Raw genomic sequence first — 17,227 nt, 5'->3', positions numbered from 1 at the left:
GTGATGCCCATCACTTGGCGTGTATGTGCGGACACACCCTTAGGAAAGGGATCTAGATGCCTAGCTTTAATATATCCCTTTAAAGAAATAAATTTCCACCGCTCCACACTGTAGGTTCAGAGATGAATATTTGTCTTGCTCAATGCTCTATTTCCTGAGCCTAAAACAGAAACTGGTACAAAGTACTCAATAAATGACTAAGTTAATTAACTCTATGTTAGGGAATCATCCCGTACCCAGCTCTAACAGAAAAAGTAACCACATTTTGCTTCTACACAGAACAGCACAAATAAAATCCACAGATAAAACAACTTACATAAGCTGTAACTTCCTCCTTCTTCAATATCCTTAAAAGAACCAAGCAAAACTGAGTAACCCAGTGTGCAGGCGGACTCCCTCCCAGGAAGGCGGCCCCGGCCAGCACCTGGGAACGTAGATTTCGGGGGGGCTTCCCACCACCATTGGTCACTGGCTTATGCTAAACACCAGCTTTCCTTCTGGGCGTCTGGGATTTGGCCGCGTGCCACCTAGGGAACACCCCCCACAACCAGCCCCCAGTAGGATCCATGGCCCCGAGTCTCTAAGGAGCTTTGCTGTCCGGGAACATGTCACCAGTGCTGGGGGGTGACAGGCATCCTGAGTGGCTCCACTGAGAGGTGTTCTGGGGAGCTGGCGCCTGGGGCCCCTAGACCTCTCCCCATGCGCCTCTGCTGACTTTGCTGGGTTCTTTGCCCAAAATAAACCAAAGCCATGAGTCCTCCTAATGAATCATCAAACCTGGGGGTGGTCTTGGCTACCCCCATCCACCTAGCAAAGCAAGGTGACCATTGACTCTTGCCAGCTTTCCCTCCCTTGAACACAGAAGTGCCTACACCATTGTTTTCTACAAAAAGGTGCCTGTTACCAGCACTGACTCTCACCAGCTTGGCATCTAGGACAACTGTATACCACCGACAGCACGCATTACCTTCTATCTCTTTCCATGCGGTTGTCCCTCTCCCTCCGCTGGGACCTGCCCCGTGGGGGCCCGCTCTGCCTCTGCTCCCCGAGGGCGGCCTGGGGCGACTCCACCGACGGCCAAGCACCCTGCGCTGCTGTGGAGCCTTCACCCACATTCCGGAGCTCTCCAAGGGTTCTTCGTTCTATGTTTGTGTCCAACTGACGTATCCTACCCCGACTCCTCTTATTTATTGCTTGTTTACATAGCGCTTCTTCTTTGCAAAAGAAGGAAAAAGTGGTATTTTAATTTTTTGATTCTTCTAAACTTACCCTCGTGAATGCTGAATATATTTTTTGGTATTTTCGATCCAAGATATAAACATCAATGGGTAAGGAGCACACAGAACCAAACAAGAAGCACTTCAAAATTGCATAGAAACATCCGGCACAAGGCTCTAGGTTTCAAACTATACAACGGAACATAAACTAAATTAAAACACCCCAGAGGGCTTTCCTGGTGGCGCAGTGGCTGAGAGTCCGCCTGCTGATGCAGGGGACACGGGTTCATGCCGCGGTCCGGGAAGATCCCACGTGCCGCGGAGCGGCTGGGCCCGTGAGCCATGGCCACTGAGCCTGCGCGTCCGGAGCCTGTGTTCCGCAACGGGAGAGGCCACAACAGTGAGAGGCCCACGTACCGCAAAAAAAAAACACCCCAGGTATTATGTAATCAATACAACTTATACAGCAATACAATCAAAAGTCCCCCTTTTAAATCAAGAGCCATTTTAACTGTCATCTATGAATTAAAAAACCAAGAAGTTGTTTGATTTTTCTGATATTCAGAAGGGGAAAAAAAAAACAAACCTAGAAATATTTTCTCCAAAAGATTTTCTTGATATGCAATTATTCTAAGATGACAACTGATTTTCTAACTGCAATGCTCAGAAGAGGACAGAACCTAAGTAGTTTAGGATTAAACACGCCCTCACCTTACAAGTGAGATTCCCCCCACAAAAGGAGTCATCACGTCATAGCTTTGACCTGTGCTACAGAAATATGTCAAATTTCTATCACAGTACAGCAGGCGTCTAAGAAGTACCTGTGGTGATGTGCATTCCCGAGGTACTGTACAAAGCCAAACCCTCTACGATGAAAGAATCACTTAACACACATTTCAGAATGGTGATAACTTTGCAAAAGACATAGAGAGGAATTCACAAGTATTGGTAATATTTTGGTTCTTCAGCTGAGTAGTCAGTACAGGGACTATTTTAATTTTAACCTTTATACCTTACAAATGCTAACATATACTTTCACGAGCAATGTCATAAGAACAATGGAAAATTAATCACTGGCGTGGGAGAAAGAAGGAGAGCTCCATCCCTACCCTGTCTTTATCAGCTCTTGAAAAGCTTAGTGTAAGCTGTGTTATTGTTGGATAACTCGAAAAAGAATGTTTTCCAGGAAAAACGGATTGAGGGTTAACGTCAGGGGTAAGCAAAGTTTGCCTTCAGAAGTTTCTTTCTTTCTAAGACTTTCTGTATCACCTTATGGCCTCTTGCTCCCAACTCAATCCTTTGCCCACCTGCAGATGGTCCCCTAAAGCTCTGAGCGGATTTCAGACTCCTGCCTCACTCATGAAGTATGAAATAAGAGAAAAAAAAAACAACACCTAAATTTGCTGTCAGTAACGAAAATGTACCTAAGTCTATCATGTTTCTGTTTAAGGAGGTTACTGTTAAGAAAAAGCAGCCCCTAAACTCAACGTTTCCAGGCCAAGTATAAACGTGATGTTCAAAATTCGCAAGGATGTTCCAAGTGAGGTGACTGGGCAGAGGGACAGAAGGATTCCTAAGATGCAAGCAGGCTTCCGAGATCCTTTCATTTGTTTATAAACCACCTCTCTCCCCTCCCCGACCCGTGGACAAAAAAAAAAAGGGGGGCAGAGACATCAGGCAGGAGGAGAAAGCACCTGCCAGCTTCTGTTTTATCGCTTACCTCCTACTTTAATCCGAACCTGCTCATGCAAAGCTTTGTTTCTACTACCCAAAGTCTGTTTAGTGGATTCAATTTACCTCTGATGACAGAAAGAAAATGCTCTCGGCAATCCAACATCCTGATGCTTGGTAGCTTCAAGTACAGAACGTGAGTTACTACAACTCTGGAAAACAATGAAGCAACAGGAACGTTATCAACAGGTGACAATCTCCTCTCTACGCACAAATAAAACGCACTTTAATAGAAGTAACGTCAAAGTTATTCACATGAACTTGAAGAACTTTAGGTGCACTAAGGATTTTTAAATATCCCCGAACCACATAAATACTCTCGATTTTAACAAGTTATCGAGCTCAGTGAAAGACAAAAACAGCCTTGGGACCTAACTAAAATACAATTTATCCATTTAACACAAAAGAGCAAAGCTTCGCAAATCATTTTCCCTACCTGTGTTTGTGAAAGATTAGAATTTCCACTAGTAGAGCAACTATTTGCAGTAAACAGAGGGTATGTAAATTGAAGAGCAGTAGTTGCAGCAGCTGTTTTATTTTTCACTCATGTTCTACATTTGTTTTGTTGCTGATGAAGTGGAACACTCATTAATTCGGATGGATGGCGAATAAGAGTTACCAAACTGCCAAGACAAAAGAAACCCAGAAACACATGAAGAGTATGTGGCAGGTAAGTTTCCTGAAACACCACAATCACTATCACACTCTAATGGCTAACATTTGATTTTCTGGATAGGAACTCGAATCTGTTACCATGAATGCCCCCCATCATGGAAATCTCTACAAAACAATTATCAGCTAGTGTTGGAGGGGACAAGTTCAAACTTTCTTCCTCACATTGGAAGGTGTGGCTGTGTGTCATCTTTTAGTTACACCTCCCTTCCCATTACACTTCTGACACCAATCTCTGTTTTTTTCTGGCCATCCTCCAAACTCTGACGACTATGGGCAAAACGGGGAAAACTACAGGGTGGGGACAGACAGAAAGCTGAGGAGACACCCTAGCAGACAGGCTACTCCTCTCCGATAGTTGTTGCTGCGAGATCACTTATGGGCTGGCAGTCTGGCTGAAGGATGAAGCTGCATTTTACACTCAAAGACTCACAACATGACGTCTGTCCTCCCAGGGGATGCATCTGTGCAAGATCAGGTCAGCCTCAACCTGAGTCAACAGAGGGGGAAGCAGAGGTCTCTCCTGACATTTAGGTGGGTGATTTGGGGACAAAACCTTTGTTCCTCAGGAACATGTGTGCACTTACCTCAACTCATCTCTCTTCCACATGCAGACGCAGAGCGCACACCGCAAAGGTAATGCTGCAGGCTGTGTACTTAATATCTGCTTGCTGTGCCTGCACAGAGCACACAAACTTGCAGCTCAGCCTCCACACCCACTGAGGTCTGCTCCCTGTTAAGATGCAAGCTGCAGTGAGGCCGCTGGCCTCTGCAGAAAACCCGGGTCTACATCCAGACCGAGGCTGGTGCTTCTCTGCACAGGACCCTGGTCTACACCCGGACCCAGGCTAGTGCCTCCCTGCAGAGGCCTCTGGTTCCACCCGGATACAGGCCGGTGGCCTCTGCTGAGGACCCTGGTCTACACCCAGACCCACGATGCTGCTTCTCTGCAAGGACCCTGGTCTATACCCGCACACAGCCTGCTGCTTCTCTGCACAGGACCCTGGTCTACACCCTGATCCAGCCGGGCCCGCTCCCTGGGGGATGCACCCACTTGTTGAGCGCCATGTCAGGCTCGGGGGGATCCGCACCGCGCGGGGCTGGCGGGGGCTCGGCTGCTATGCTGTTGAAGCCGTCCTCCAGGCGGACGCGCACCGCCCACTTGGCCCGCACCTCGGTCGCGCCCTCCACGTTCTCCTTGCCGGCGCCGTCGGGCGCCTTGGACCGGGGTGCGCCGGCGCCCGGTCCGTCGGCGCCCGGCGTCTTCTCGGCGGCGCGGGGCGCGCCCGCCTCGCTCAGCAGCAGCATGCGCAGCTCCTGGAAGTCGATGTGGCCCAGGCACTGGTTGGCGCCCGCGAAGCCACCATAGGCCAGCGCAGGCGGCACAGCACCGGGTACACGGGCGGCGCGACCCCGCCGCCGCGCCCACGGCCGCAGCGAAGCCCCCCGCCACTGCGCCCGCCGCCGCCGCCGCCAGGAAGCAAGAGTTGACGCGCGTCTCGAGCTCGCCGTCGGCCGCCGCCGCCTCCATGTGCGAGTAGAGGATGTGCTGCAGCTGCATGTACTCGATCTCCGTCATCTCCACAAGGCTCAGCTCGCTGGTCCTGAAATTCAGCCCCGCCTCGCCGAGCGCCGCATCCGCGCCCTCGGGGCCCGCCGGCCCGCCCGCCTGCGGCGGCTCCTGCTGCCCGGGGCCCGACATGCCTGCGCCAAAGGCGTGTGGCGCGCGGGCGGGCCTGCTGCGCCAGGCCGGGCGGTCGGGTACACAGAAACCGACGGCCGCGGCGGGCCTGCGCCGCCCGCCCGCAATGGCGGACCCTCCCCGGCCCCGCCCCGCCCCGCCCCGCCCCGCCCCGCCCGGAGGTCCCACCCCGAGGGCGGGCCACACCCACCGCCCGCCCGCCCCGCCCCCGCCGCGGCGCCCCGTCCCGAGCTGCGCGCCCATGTTGGGGACGCGGGGTTCTGGTGGCGGGGGCGCGGCGCGCGGGTCCAGGCCGTCCAAGTCCAGTGCCTGAGGGCCCAGACCACCCGGGTCGAGTGTCCGCAGGGCCGGGCCGCCCGGATCCCAATGTCCAAGGGGCCAAACGCCCGAGTCCAGTGTCCGAGGGTCAGACACACCTGGGTCGAGTGTCCGCGGGGCCGCCCGGGGCCTGGCCGGGTATCAGGGCGCATGCAAGAGACACCTCTCTAGGTAACGCTTCACCACCAGTCCACGTATCCACGGGGTGCCCTGCGGTCCCCCCCTTCTCGGGACACGAGGCCTGCAGTAAGCCCGAACAGTAGACAGGTGAGACAGCGGCCCCAAATACAGGTGTGACAAGGCAGGCTGTACGTAGGTGAAAACTCAGGCAGGTAAATCAATACACGTGGTGCACGGTTCCTCCTACAACCGGCAGGGCTCGTGTAATCAATGCACTGGACAAACACTGGCCACTGATGAGCTGGAATGCACGTGCCATGTGGGTTCATCCTTTTAAAGTGCGCTCTTCAGTGGTAGTGGGTTCACATGCCATCACCACAACCAGTTTTCGAACATTTTCATCACCCCAAAGAATCCCATACCCATTAGCACTCCCTAAACACTAACCTTCTTTTTGTCCCTACGGGTTTGCCGACCCTGGGTACGTCCTATAAATGGTATCATAGAATACGTGGTCTTTAGAAGAATTAGTTTTGCAGGCTCAAAATGATGACTGTACCCACCTCTCACCCTTACCCCCATCTCAACCAGTGGCTGTTTTCTGTATGGGAACCACGTGCTTTAAAGAAAGGCCTGTGATTTAGGCACAGTTTTCTTCCATCAGGCTCTGAATCGCTCATTCTGTCAGAGCTCAGACATCTATGGAGTGCTATTCATTTCTTCTGCAGTCTCTTTTCTTTGAACAATGTAAGATCATCCTGCACTTCCCTGGAGGACCAGTGGTTAAGACTCCGTGCTTCCACTGCAGGGGGTGCAGGTTCAATCCCTGGTAGGGGAACGAAGATCTCACATGCCACGTGGCACAGCCAAAAAACTTTTTTTAAAAAAAGGAAAAAGACAAAATATATATACATTTCCTTTTCTTTTTGTCGACTTAATATGTCCCCAGTAGGATAATGATGGACCACTTACTCAAGAAAAGGTATCAGGTGTGGGGGGGAAAAAAGAGCACTTTTTCTCACACCTAACATAAAAATTAGTTTCAGATCATCGAAATACCTACATTTAAAAAGAAAATTATACAACTACTAAATATATAGGATGATATCGATAAAATCTTTGAGAAGATTCTCAGCGTGACATCAACACAGACCGTAATGTGCACAGGCTCGCCCTGGGGATCTTGTTTAAAAGCAGATTCTAATTCAGCAGGCCTAGGTGGGACCCGGAATGCCACCTTTCTAAGGAGGCCCCAGCTGACGTGTGTGCAGCTGATCAGTTGACCCCACTTTGAGCAGCAAAATCACGCAGTATGGTGAAATTTACAATGTTTAAAAAATAAAATAAAATCAAGATTATATGCGACTTGGTTTTTCGCTTATTGGAAATAAAGACCTTTGGCACCTACATTGTCTTCTGTGTTTCTTGATTTGGGCGGATTCCTTGCAGATAACAGTTTTTGAGCCCTCTTTTATTTAGACATGAAACGTGAGAATGATCTGGCTTTAGTGGGACTTATTTCATAAATAAAATGTGAAGAAAATATAAAACATGTTTTTTTCAAACTCTAAACGTGGCTCCAAGTGGTTCTGGTGTAGCCCTCCAGGGGTAGCCCTCCTTAGCTGAGGACCCTGCCAGCAGTGGGGTTAAGGTGTAGCTCAATCTAGACTCTCACGAGGTCCCTGGGACTCAGTTCATGGGAACTTGGGGTGACCGTGAAAGAGGGAGACAAGTGGACACCTCCCGCCCTTGACTGCCTCAAAGGGAAGCTAGTAATTGTTACTCTGCTCTCTCAAGTAGCGTCTATTTCAACGAAACGTAAGCGAAATAGCTGAGTTTGAAGGGATTTTCACAACTCATCAGACATCCTGAGATGACCTCTGGTCAAAGTTGGATATTCACATTAAATTTGTAAATAGGAGAAGGTCAATAATAAAAACTATTTTTAGTAGGAAAAAAGAAAGACTGTTCCAATTACATGTCAAGAAATTATACCAGGAAGTCAGGAAGAGGAAGAAAACTGGTGTCATCTGTACAGAGAGACGAGAGACTTAAAGGAAAAGGGTTAATGAAACCAAGCGGGGTGACAAACCTCGGGGCCCAGGTGGGAGGATGTGCCCCCGACACTCAGCCACGCTGAGAGCCCAACAGACATGGGACAAGGCCAGCCACGGCGGGAGATGCCACGGGGGCTCTCAGAACCACAGGTCTGACAGACAAGAGAGGACAGGAAAGGCCTGAACCACAATTCGTAACCTCAACCTAATAAACATACAGAATTCGCCAAACAGAGAATGCACATCCTTTCCAAATAAACACAGTATTTAAAAAAATTGACCACATAAGAGGTCACAATGGAAGTCTCAACAAGCTTTTAAAAACTACCATCTGCACTGATCAGAATGTGATAAATGGGAGAAATAGACAAAATGCTCTTCTTACAAAGAACAGTCTTATCTGCAAAACAGAAACAGACTCACAGACATAGAGAACAGACTGGTGGTTGTCAAGGGGGTGGGGGGGATCGATGGAGCGAGAGCTTGGGGTTAGCAGATGCAAACTATTACATATAGGACGGATAAACAAGGTCCTAACCCTATATAGGGTTACAGTTCCCTGTATAGCACAGGGAACTATATTCAGTATCCTGTGATAAACCATAATGGAAAAGAATATGAAAAAGAATGTATGTGTGTGTATATATATATATATATATACGTGTGTTTGTATATATACATACGTGTATATACATATATACACAACTGAGTCACTTGGCTGTACAGCAGAAATTAACACAACATTGTAAATCAACTATACTTCAATAAAATAAATTTAAAATAAAAAGGACAAAATTCCACTGCCCAGAAAAGGGAGAAGTAACAGTACAGCGGCACCTGATAACTCAGGATGATACGCAAGGACAAGTGGGTGCGGGGCGGCCCCCAGCCCGTCTTCAGGTGGAGGAGGGAAGACAAAGCAGGGGGGCAGCGCCACCGTCCTGCCCAATGACTGTGATGGTGACACGACACAGGAGAGGGGAGCACAGAGTGAGAGACTGCCCCACAGCCCCAGAGCCTGGCTAGGGTTCAAGGTCATGACCCCAAAATGTCACCTCACAACAACTGTGTCACCAGTGATCCTGCAGTGGGGCTGGACGGGGGAAAATGGTGTAGAGGGTGTTATTGGGACATGAGGCAAAATTTGAATTAGATAAGAGTATTACAGCAATGTTAAGTGTCCTGATTTGGGCCATTGTATTCTGGTTATGTAAGATAATGTAATAGTCTTTAAAATCACAGACTGAAGTGTTTGGGTATCAAGGGGCATGGTGCCCACAGTTTACCATCAAATGGTTGAGACTGCGAGAGACAGAACAAATGGGGCAAAATGTGAACAACTGGGGGTTCTGGGTAAACCTGGGTGGGCACACAAGGAGCTCTTAGCACTCATCTTGGAATTTTCCTGCAAGTTTAAAATTATATAAAAATTTTTAATTACCATAAATAAATACAACGAATCATCTAAATCCAGGGTTCTACAGGCACCTGTCTGGCCCGATCTCTTCAAAATCTCAGTGCCGTAATAGAAACTGTGGGGTAGGAAGGACTGCTATAGCTTAGAGACAGAAAAACGTCACTGAAGGCAACACAGGAGCATGGCTGGGTGCTGGTTTGGAAAAACACGCAGCCATAAAAGTCACCTTTAGAACATCTGGGGGACATGGGAATACGGACTGGGTAGTAGATGGTATAAGACAATGACTATCGACCTTGTGAGGTGTGAATACGGCACTGGCGTTACGTGGGCGACGCAGGCGTAAATATTTAGAGGTGACGGGTCATGACATCTGTCATTGTCTTTGAAATTGTGCTGTGCGCGTGCACGTGTGTGTTAAACATGGGAAATGTTGACGGCTCACACTAGGTGAGGGGAGGGCAGGTGTTCAGTGAACTCTGTGCTCATTAGAAAAATAAAACAAAGAGAACCACCTGCTTGCAGACTCGTTTACTCATTCTCAACTTCTCCACCTGACGCCTCCTGGGCACTGAAAACCTAGCCCGTCGGACACAGAACGTGGATTCCGCCCCACCCCATCCTGCTCGTCCACACGTCTTCCCATCTCAGGAAACGGCGCCACCCGCCCACCTGCTCCAGCCAGACGCCCCACCGTGATCCCCACTTCCTCTGCCCAGCAGCCCTACATCCAGCACCGCGGGCCCTGGCCAGTCACAGCAGAGCGGCTGCGGCCTCTGACCAGGGTCTGTGTCTCCACTCCTGCCCACCCCCAACCTCTCCTCCTGGAGTCCAGTCTCCCTGCTGTGCAGCAGGGAGAGCCATCTTTGCAGCATGTCAACCAGACCCCACACCGGGATGGAGGTGGTCCATTCACCCTCGACCTCTTAGCCGCTTCCCTCCAGCCCACGGGGTCTCTGTCTTATTCAAGGTGCCCCCAGTGTCTGGGACACAAGCCTGGTTAGAGTCGGAACAGACCTGTGGCATGACATGTGTACTGAAATAATTTAGGAAAATCACGGAAGACTTTTGGGTATCACATCTTTCAAAATGTTCATGCAAGGAAGAGGGGGAAAGTCACTAAGGAAACAGGAAGGACACAAGGGTTTAAGCTACCTACATTCTAATTCCCCCCCAAGTTGCTACTGACGTCACTTCAGCCTGTTTCCTGATGGGTCTTGTAATCCGACCCAGAAACAATCTACAACTTCAATGTAACTAAATTTCACAAAGATTCAGGAAGCCTAAGACACACAAAAATTATTGTCCGGAAGTTTTTAACCTATTTAATCTGTGAGTAGAGATAGTGACAGTTACGTTTTTTTATTGCTGTAAACACCTTCATCATATTTGAATGAATCAGAGAAATAATAGTTTACCACTATTACGTACACACAGCCAACCATTAAATCATTGTTTTAAATAGAAAAGCTTTATTTTTTTACAATAAACCAAGTCTATCGCTAAAAAATAATGTTAAAGAGTAACCACACTATAAATAACCAGAAATGATCCAATCAGCACAAACTGCACACAGGGATCGCTTTCAAAGGCAACTAAATATACAAGGAAAATAAGGAACTTGACCAAATTACGAAATACACAAGATGGAAATGCCCATAGGCACAGAAAAGGGAAACGGAGAAGACAAACTCTTAGCACTCAGCCCCAGGGGCCTCACTCCAGGCGACCTGGGGCGCTCGGCCGGCCGCTGCCCCAGGATCTCGATACGGAAGGCTCTTTTGCAAAAGGTTCCACGTTTACAGTGCCAGCCTCAGCTCGGTTCTCTAACCAGGCCCGTGCTGCCGTCAACGGCAGCGACTACACGACAGCCGGGACCAGCAGCCAAACCCGGACGCTCTTCACTAAGGCCTCATCTACAGCGGCCAGCCCCCCTTCAGTGGCCCACTAAGCCCAGTTGCACTCCCTGGAAAGTTTCCTGTTTACTTCTCCTGGGCCAGGAGCAAGGACCAGGTCCAAGTCTCTAGACCAAGGATGGACCCAAACCCCCTGAAACTGGAAGCAAAATTGTGTGTGTGTTTCTTCTGGGCAGGACATTCTTTCACTCACCTGCCCTCCAGGTGCCAAGAAAGTCACAGAAGCTAGGATTCACAGCTTTCATCCTCCAGGGGTCCCGGTTCATAAAGGACCACAGACTACCAGCCGGTTAATATCCCCAAACCTGCTCTTTTTAGGGATGATTTACATCACAACTGGAGTCTTAGACCATCTTTAACTTTTACGTATCACGTTCAGATAATACGGCCCTTGTTTCTATTTCCCCACCTGTACGCTCAGAACTTTAGAGCAACTTTCTAAGGCAACAACAAAAGCAGGAATTCACTAGATGCTCTGTAACTGCAGGCACTGGGCCAGACACTACACTTCAGCTTCTTTACTTCCTGTGTCCCATCTACGCAGTAGGTAATACACCTATTGTATAGACGAGAGACTCAGGTGGAGAGGTAAAGAATGTGTAGGAAGTTGTTAAACTAGGGAATGGCAGAGCAAGAATTTAAACTTTTACCGTCAACACGTAGTACATATGAGGCTTTTTTTTAGACGGTAGGTGCTCAGCAAATGTTTATTAAATAAATATAAACCATGCCCATTATGAGTCACGGTGAGTTCAGTGATGCCCATCACTTGGCGTGTATGTGCGGACACACCCTTAGGAAAGGGATCTAGATACCTAGCTTTAATATATCCCTTTAAAGAAATAAATTTCCACCGCTCCACACTGTAGGTTCAGAGATGAATATTTGTCTTGCTCAATGCTCTATTTCCTGAGCCTAAAACAGAAACTGGTACAAAGTACTCAATAAATGACTAAGTTAATTAACTCTATGTTAGGGAATCATCCCGTACCCAGCTCTAACAGAAAAAGTAACCACATTTTGCTTCTACACAGAACAGCACAAATAAAACCCACAGATAAAACAACTTACATAAGCTGTAACTTCCTCCTTCTTCAATATCCTTAAAAGAACCAAGCAAAACTGAGTAACCCCGTGTGCAGGCGGACTCCCTCCCAGGAAGGCGGCCCCGGCCAGCACCTGGGAACTTAGATTTCGGGGGGGTTCCCACCACCATTGGTCACTGGCTTATGCTAAACACCAGCTTTCCTTCTGGGCGTCTGGGATTTGGCCGCGTGCCACCTAGGGAATACCCCCCACAACCAGCCCCCAGTAGGATCCATGGCCCCGAGTCTCTAAGGAGCTTTGCTGTCCGGGAACATGTCACCAGTGCTGGGGGGTGACAGGCATCCTGAGTGGCTCCACTGAGAGGTGTTCTGGGGAGCTGGCGCCTGGGGCCCCTAGACCTCACCCCATGCGCCTCTGCTGACTTTGCTGGGTTCTTTGCCCAAAATAAACCAAAGCCATGAGTCCTCCTAATGAATCATCAAACCTGGGGGTGGTCTTGGCTACCCCCATCCACCTAGCAAAGCAAGGTGACCATTGACTCTTGCCAGCTTTCCCTCCCTTGAACACAGAAGTGCCTACACCATTGTTTTCTACAAAAAGGTGCCTGTTACCAGCACTGACTCTCACCAGCTTGGCGTCTAGGACAACTGTATACCACCGACAGCACGCATTACCTTCTATCTCTTTCCATGCGGTTGTGCCTCTCCCTCCGCTGGGACCTGCCCCGTGGGGGCCCGCTCTGCCTCTGCTCCCCGAGGGCGGCCTGGGGCGACTCCACCGACGGCCAAGCACCCTGCGCTGCTGTGGAGCCTTCACCCACATTCCGGAGCTCTCCAAGGGTTCTTCGTTCTATGTTTGTGTCCAACTGACGGATCCTACTCCGACTCCTCTTATTTATTGCTTGTTTACATAGCGCTTCTTCTTTGCAAAAGAAGGAAAAAGTGGTATTTTAATTTTTTGATTCTTCTAAACTTACCCTCGTGAATGCTGAATATATTTTTTGGTATTTTCGATCCAAGATATAAACATGAATGGGTAAGGAGCACACAGAACCAAACAAGAAGCACTCCAAAATTCCATAGAAACATCCGGCACAAGGCTCTAGGTTTCAAACTATACAACGGAACATAAACTAAATTAAAACACCCCAGAGGGCTTTCCTGGTGGCGCAGTGGCTGAGAGTCCGCCTGCTGATGCAGGGGACACGGGTTCATGCCGCGGTCCAGGAAGATCCCACATGCCGCGGAGCGGCTGGGCCCGTGAGCCATGGCCACTGAGCCTGCACGTCCGGAGCCTGTGTTCCGCAACGGGAGAGGCCACAACAGTGAGAGGCCCACGTACCGCAAAAAAAAAAACACACCCCAGGTATTATGTAATCAATACAGCTTATACAGCAATACAATCAAAAGTCCCCCTTTTAAATCAAGAGCCATTTTAACTGTCATCTAGGAATAAAAAAACCAAGAAGTTGTTTGATTTTTCTGATACTCAGAAGCGGAAAAAAAAAACAAACCTAGAAATATTTTCTCCAAAAGATTTTCTTGATATGCAATTATTCTAAGATGACAACTGATATTCTAACTGCAATGCTCAGAAGAGGACAGAACCTAAGTGGTTTAGGATTAAACACGCCCTCACCTTACAAGTGAGATTCCCCCCACAAAAGGAGTCATCACGTCATAGCTTTGACCTGTGCTACAGAAATATGTCAAATTTCTATCACAGTACAGCAGGCGTCTAAGAAGTACCTGTGGTGATGTGCATTCCCGAGGTACCGTACAAAGCCAAACCCTCTACGGTGAAAGAATCACTTAACACACATTTCAGAATGGTGATAACTTTGCAAAAGACATAGAGAGGAATTCACAAGTATTGGTAATATTTTGGTTCTTCAGCTGAGTAGTCAGTACAGGGACTATTTTAATTTTAACCTTTATACCTTACAAATGCTAACATATACTTTCACGAGCAATGTCATAAGAACAATGGAAAATTAATCACTGGCGTGGGAGAAAGAAGGAGAGCTCCATCCCTACCCTGTCTTTATCAGCTCTTGAAAAGCTGAGTGTAAGCTGTGTTATTGTTGGATAACTCGAAAAAGAATGTTTTCCAGGAAAAACGGATTGAGGGTTAACGTCAGGGGTAAGCAAAGTTTGCCTTCAGAAGTTTCTTTCTTTCTAAGACTGTCTGTATCACCTTATGGCCTCTTGCTCCCAACTCAATCCTTTGCCCATCTGCAGATGGTCCCCTAAAGCTCTGAGCGGATTTCAGACTCCTGCCTCACTCATGAAGTATGAAATAAGAGAAAAAAAAAAAAACACCTAAATTTGCTGTCAGTAACGAAAATGTACCTAAGTCTATCATGTTTCTGTTTAAGGAGGTTACTGTTAAGAAAAAGCAGCCCCTAAACTCAACGTTTCCAGGCCAAGTATAAATGTGATGTTCAAAATTCGCAAGGATGTTCCAAGTGAGGTGACTGGGCAGAGGGACAGAAGGATTCCTAAGATGCAAGCAGGCTTCCGAGATCCTTTCATTTGTTTATAAACCACCTCTCTCCCCTCCCCCACCCGTGGACAAAAAAAAAGGGGGGCAGAGACATCAGGCAGGAGGAGAAAGCAGCTGCCAGCTTCTGTTTTATCGCTTACCTCCTACTTTAATCCGAACCTGCTCAGGCAAAGCTTTGTTTCTACTACCCAAAGTCTGTTTAGTGGATTCAATTTACTTCTGATAACAGAAAGAAAACGCTCTCGGCAATCCAATATCCTGATGCTTGGTAGCTTCAAGTACAGAACGTGAGTTACTAGAAGTCTGGAAAACAATGAAGCAACAGGGACGTTATCAACAGGTGACAATCTCCTCTCTACGCACAAATAAAATGCATTTTAATAGAAGTAATGTCAAAGTTATTCACATGAACTTGAAGAACTTTAGGTGCACTAAGGATTTTTAAATATCCCCGAACCACATAAATACTCTCGATTTTAACAAGTTATCGAGCTCAATGAAAGACAAAAACATCCTTGGGACCTAACTAAAATACAAGTTATCCACTTAACACAAAAGAGCAAAGCTTCGCAAATCATTTTCCCTACATGTGTTTGTGAAAGATTAGAATTTCCACTAGTAGGGCAAGTATTTGCAGTTAACAGAGGGTATGTAAATTGAAGAGCAGTAGTTGCAGCAGCTGTTTTATTTTTCACTCATGTTCTACATTTGTTTTGTTGCTGATGAAGTGGAACACTCATTAATCCGGATGGATGGCGAATAAGAGTTACCAAACTGCCAAGACAAAAGAAACCCAGAAACACATGAAGAGTATGTGGCAGGTAAGTTTCCTGAAACACCACAATCACGATCACACTCTAATGGCTAACATTTGATTTTCTGGATAGGAACTCGAATCTATTACCATGAATGCCCCCCATCATGGAAATCTCTACAAAACAATTATCAGCTAGTGTCGTAGGGGACAAGTTCAAACTTTCTTCCTCACATTGGAAGGTGTGGCTGTGTGTCATCTTTTAGTTACACCTCCCTTCCCATTACACTTCTGACACCAATCTCTGTGTTTTTTTGGCCATCCTCCAAAATCTGACGACTATGGGCAAAATGGGGAAAACTACAGGGTGGGGACAGACAGAAAGCTGAGGAGACACCCTAGCAGACAGGCTACTCCTCTCCGATAGTTGTTGCTGCGAGATCACTTATGGGCTGGCAGTCTGGCTGAAGGATGAAGCTGCATTTTACACTCAAAGACTCACAACATGACGCCTGTCCTCCCAGGGGATGCATCTGTGCAAGATCAGGTCAGCCTCAACCTGAGTCAACAGAGGGGGAAGCAGAGGTCTCTCCTGACATTTAGGTGGGTGATTTGGGGACAAAACCTTTGTTCCTCAGGAACATGTGTGCACTTATCTCAACTCATCTCTCTTCCACATGCAGACGCAGAGCGCACACCGCAAAGGTAATGCTGCAGGCTGTGTACTTAATATCTGCTTGCTGTGCCTGCACAGAGCACACAAACTTTCAGCTCAGCCTCCACACCCACTGAGGTCTGCTCCCTGTTAAGATGCAAGCTGCAGTGAGGCCGCTGGCCTCTGCAGAAAACCCGGGTCTACATCCAGACCGAGGCTGGTGCTTCTCTGCACAGGGCCCTGGTCTACACCCGGACCCAGGCTACTGCCTCCCTGCAGAGGCCCCTGGTTCCACCCGGATACAGGCCGGTGGCCTCTGCTGAGGACCCTGGTCTACACCCAGACCCACGATGCTGCTTCTCTGCAAGGACCCTGGTCTATACCCGCACACAGCCTGCTGCTTCTCTGCACAGGACCCTGGTCTACACCCTGATCCAGCCGGGCCCGCTCCCTGGGGGATGCACCCACTTGTTGAGCGCCATGCCAGGCTCGGGGGGATCCGCACCGCGCGGGGCTGGCGGGGGCTCGGCTGCTATGCTGTTGAAGCCGTCCTCCAGGCGGACGCGCACCGCCCACTTGGCCCGCACCTCGGTCGCGCCCTCCACGTTCTCCTTGCCGGCGCCGTCGGGCGCCTTGGGCCGGGGTGCGCCGGCGCCCGGCCCGTCGGCGCCTGGCGTCTTCTCGGCGGCGCGGGGCGCGCCCGCCTCACTCAGCAGCATCATGCGCAGCTCCTGGAAGTCGATGTGGCCCAGGCACTGGTTGGCGCCCGCGAAGCCACCATCGGCCAGCGCAGGCGGCACAGCACCGGGTACACGGGCGGCGCGACCCCGCCGCCGCGCCCACGGCCGCAGCGAAGCCCCCCGCCACTGCGCCCGACGCCGCCGCCGCCAGGAAGCAAGAGTTGACGCGCGTCTCGAGCTCGCCGTCGGCCGCCGCCGCCTCCATGTGCGAGTAGAGGATGTGCTGCAGCTGCATGTACTCGATCTCCGTCATCTCCACAAGGCTCAGCTCGCTGGTCCTGAAACTCAGCCCCGCCTCGCCGAGCGCCGCGTCCGCGCCCTCGGGGCCCGCCGGCCCGCCCGCCTGCGGCGGCTCCTGCTGCCCGGGGCCCGACAT

The 17,227-nt window shown here is 49.3% G+C and overlaps 2 pseudogenes across 2 annotated transcripts; both read right to left on the bottom strand.

Moving 5' to 3' along the window:
- Window positions 1-963: 963 nt before the first annotated feature.
- LOC307053904 (transcription factor-like 5 protein) lies at window positions 964-5,322 on the bottom strand (annotated as a pseudogene). Its single transcript has 4 exons — window positions 4,675-5,322; window positions 3,385-3,571; window positions 2,938-3,100; window positions 964-1,214 (listed from the first exon to the last, which is right to left on the bottom strand). The product of its transcript is annotated as a transcription factor-like 5 protein (transcript).
- Window positions 5,323-12,867: 7,545 nt separating this feature from the next.
- Window positions 12,868-17,227, bottom strand: LOC307053466 (transcription factor-like 5 protein; annotated as a pseudogene). The gene is made up of 4 exons: window positions 16,580-17,227; window positions 15,290-15,476; window positions 14,843-15,005; window positions 12,868-13,118 (listed from the first exon to the last, which is right to left on the bottom strand). The product of its transcript is annotated as a transcription factor-like 5 protein (transcript).

Source organism: Hyperoodon ampullatus, assembly GCF_949752795.1.
Source record: "Hyperoodon ampullatus genome assembly, chromosome: 5".
In the NCBI taxonomy this organism is placed as follows: domain Eukaryota; kingdom Metazoa; phylum Chordata; class Mammalia; order Artiodactyla; family Ziphiidae; genus Hyperoodon; species Hyperoodon ampullatus.
Note: the sequence above shows the minus strand (reverse complement) of the source record. Positions and strands in the feature narration are given on the sequence as shown.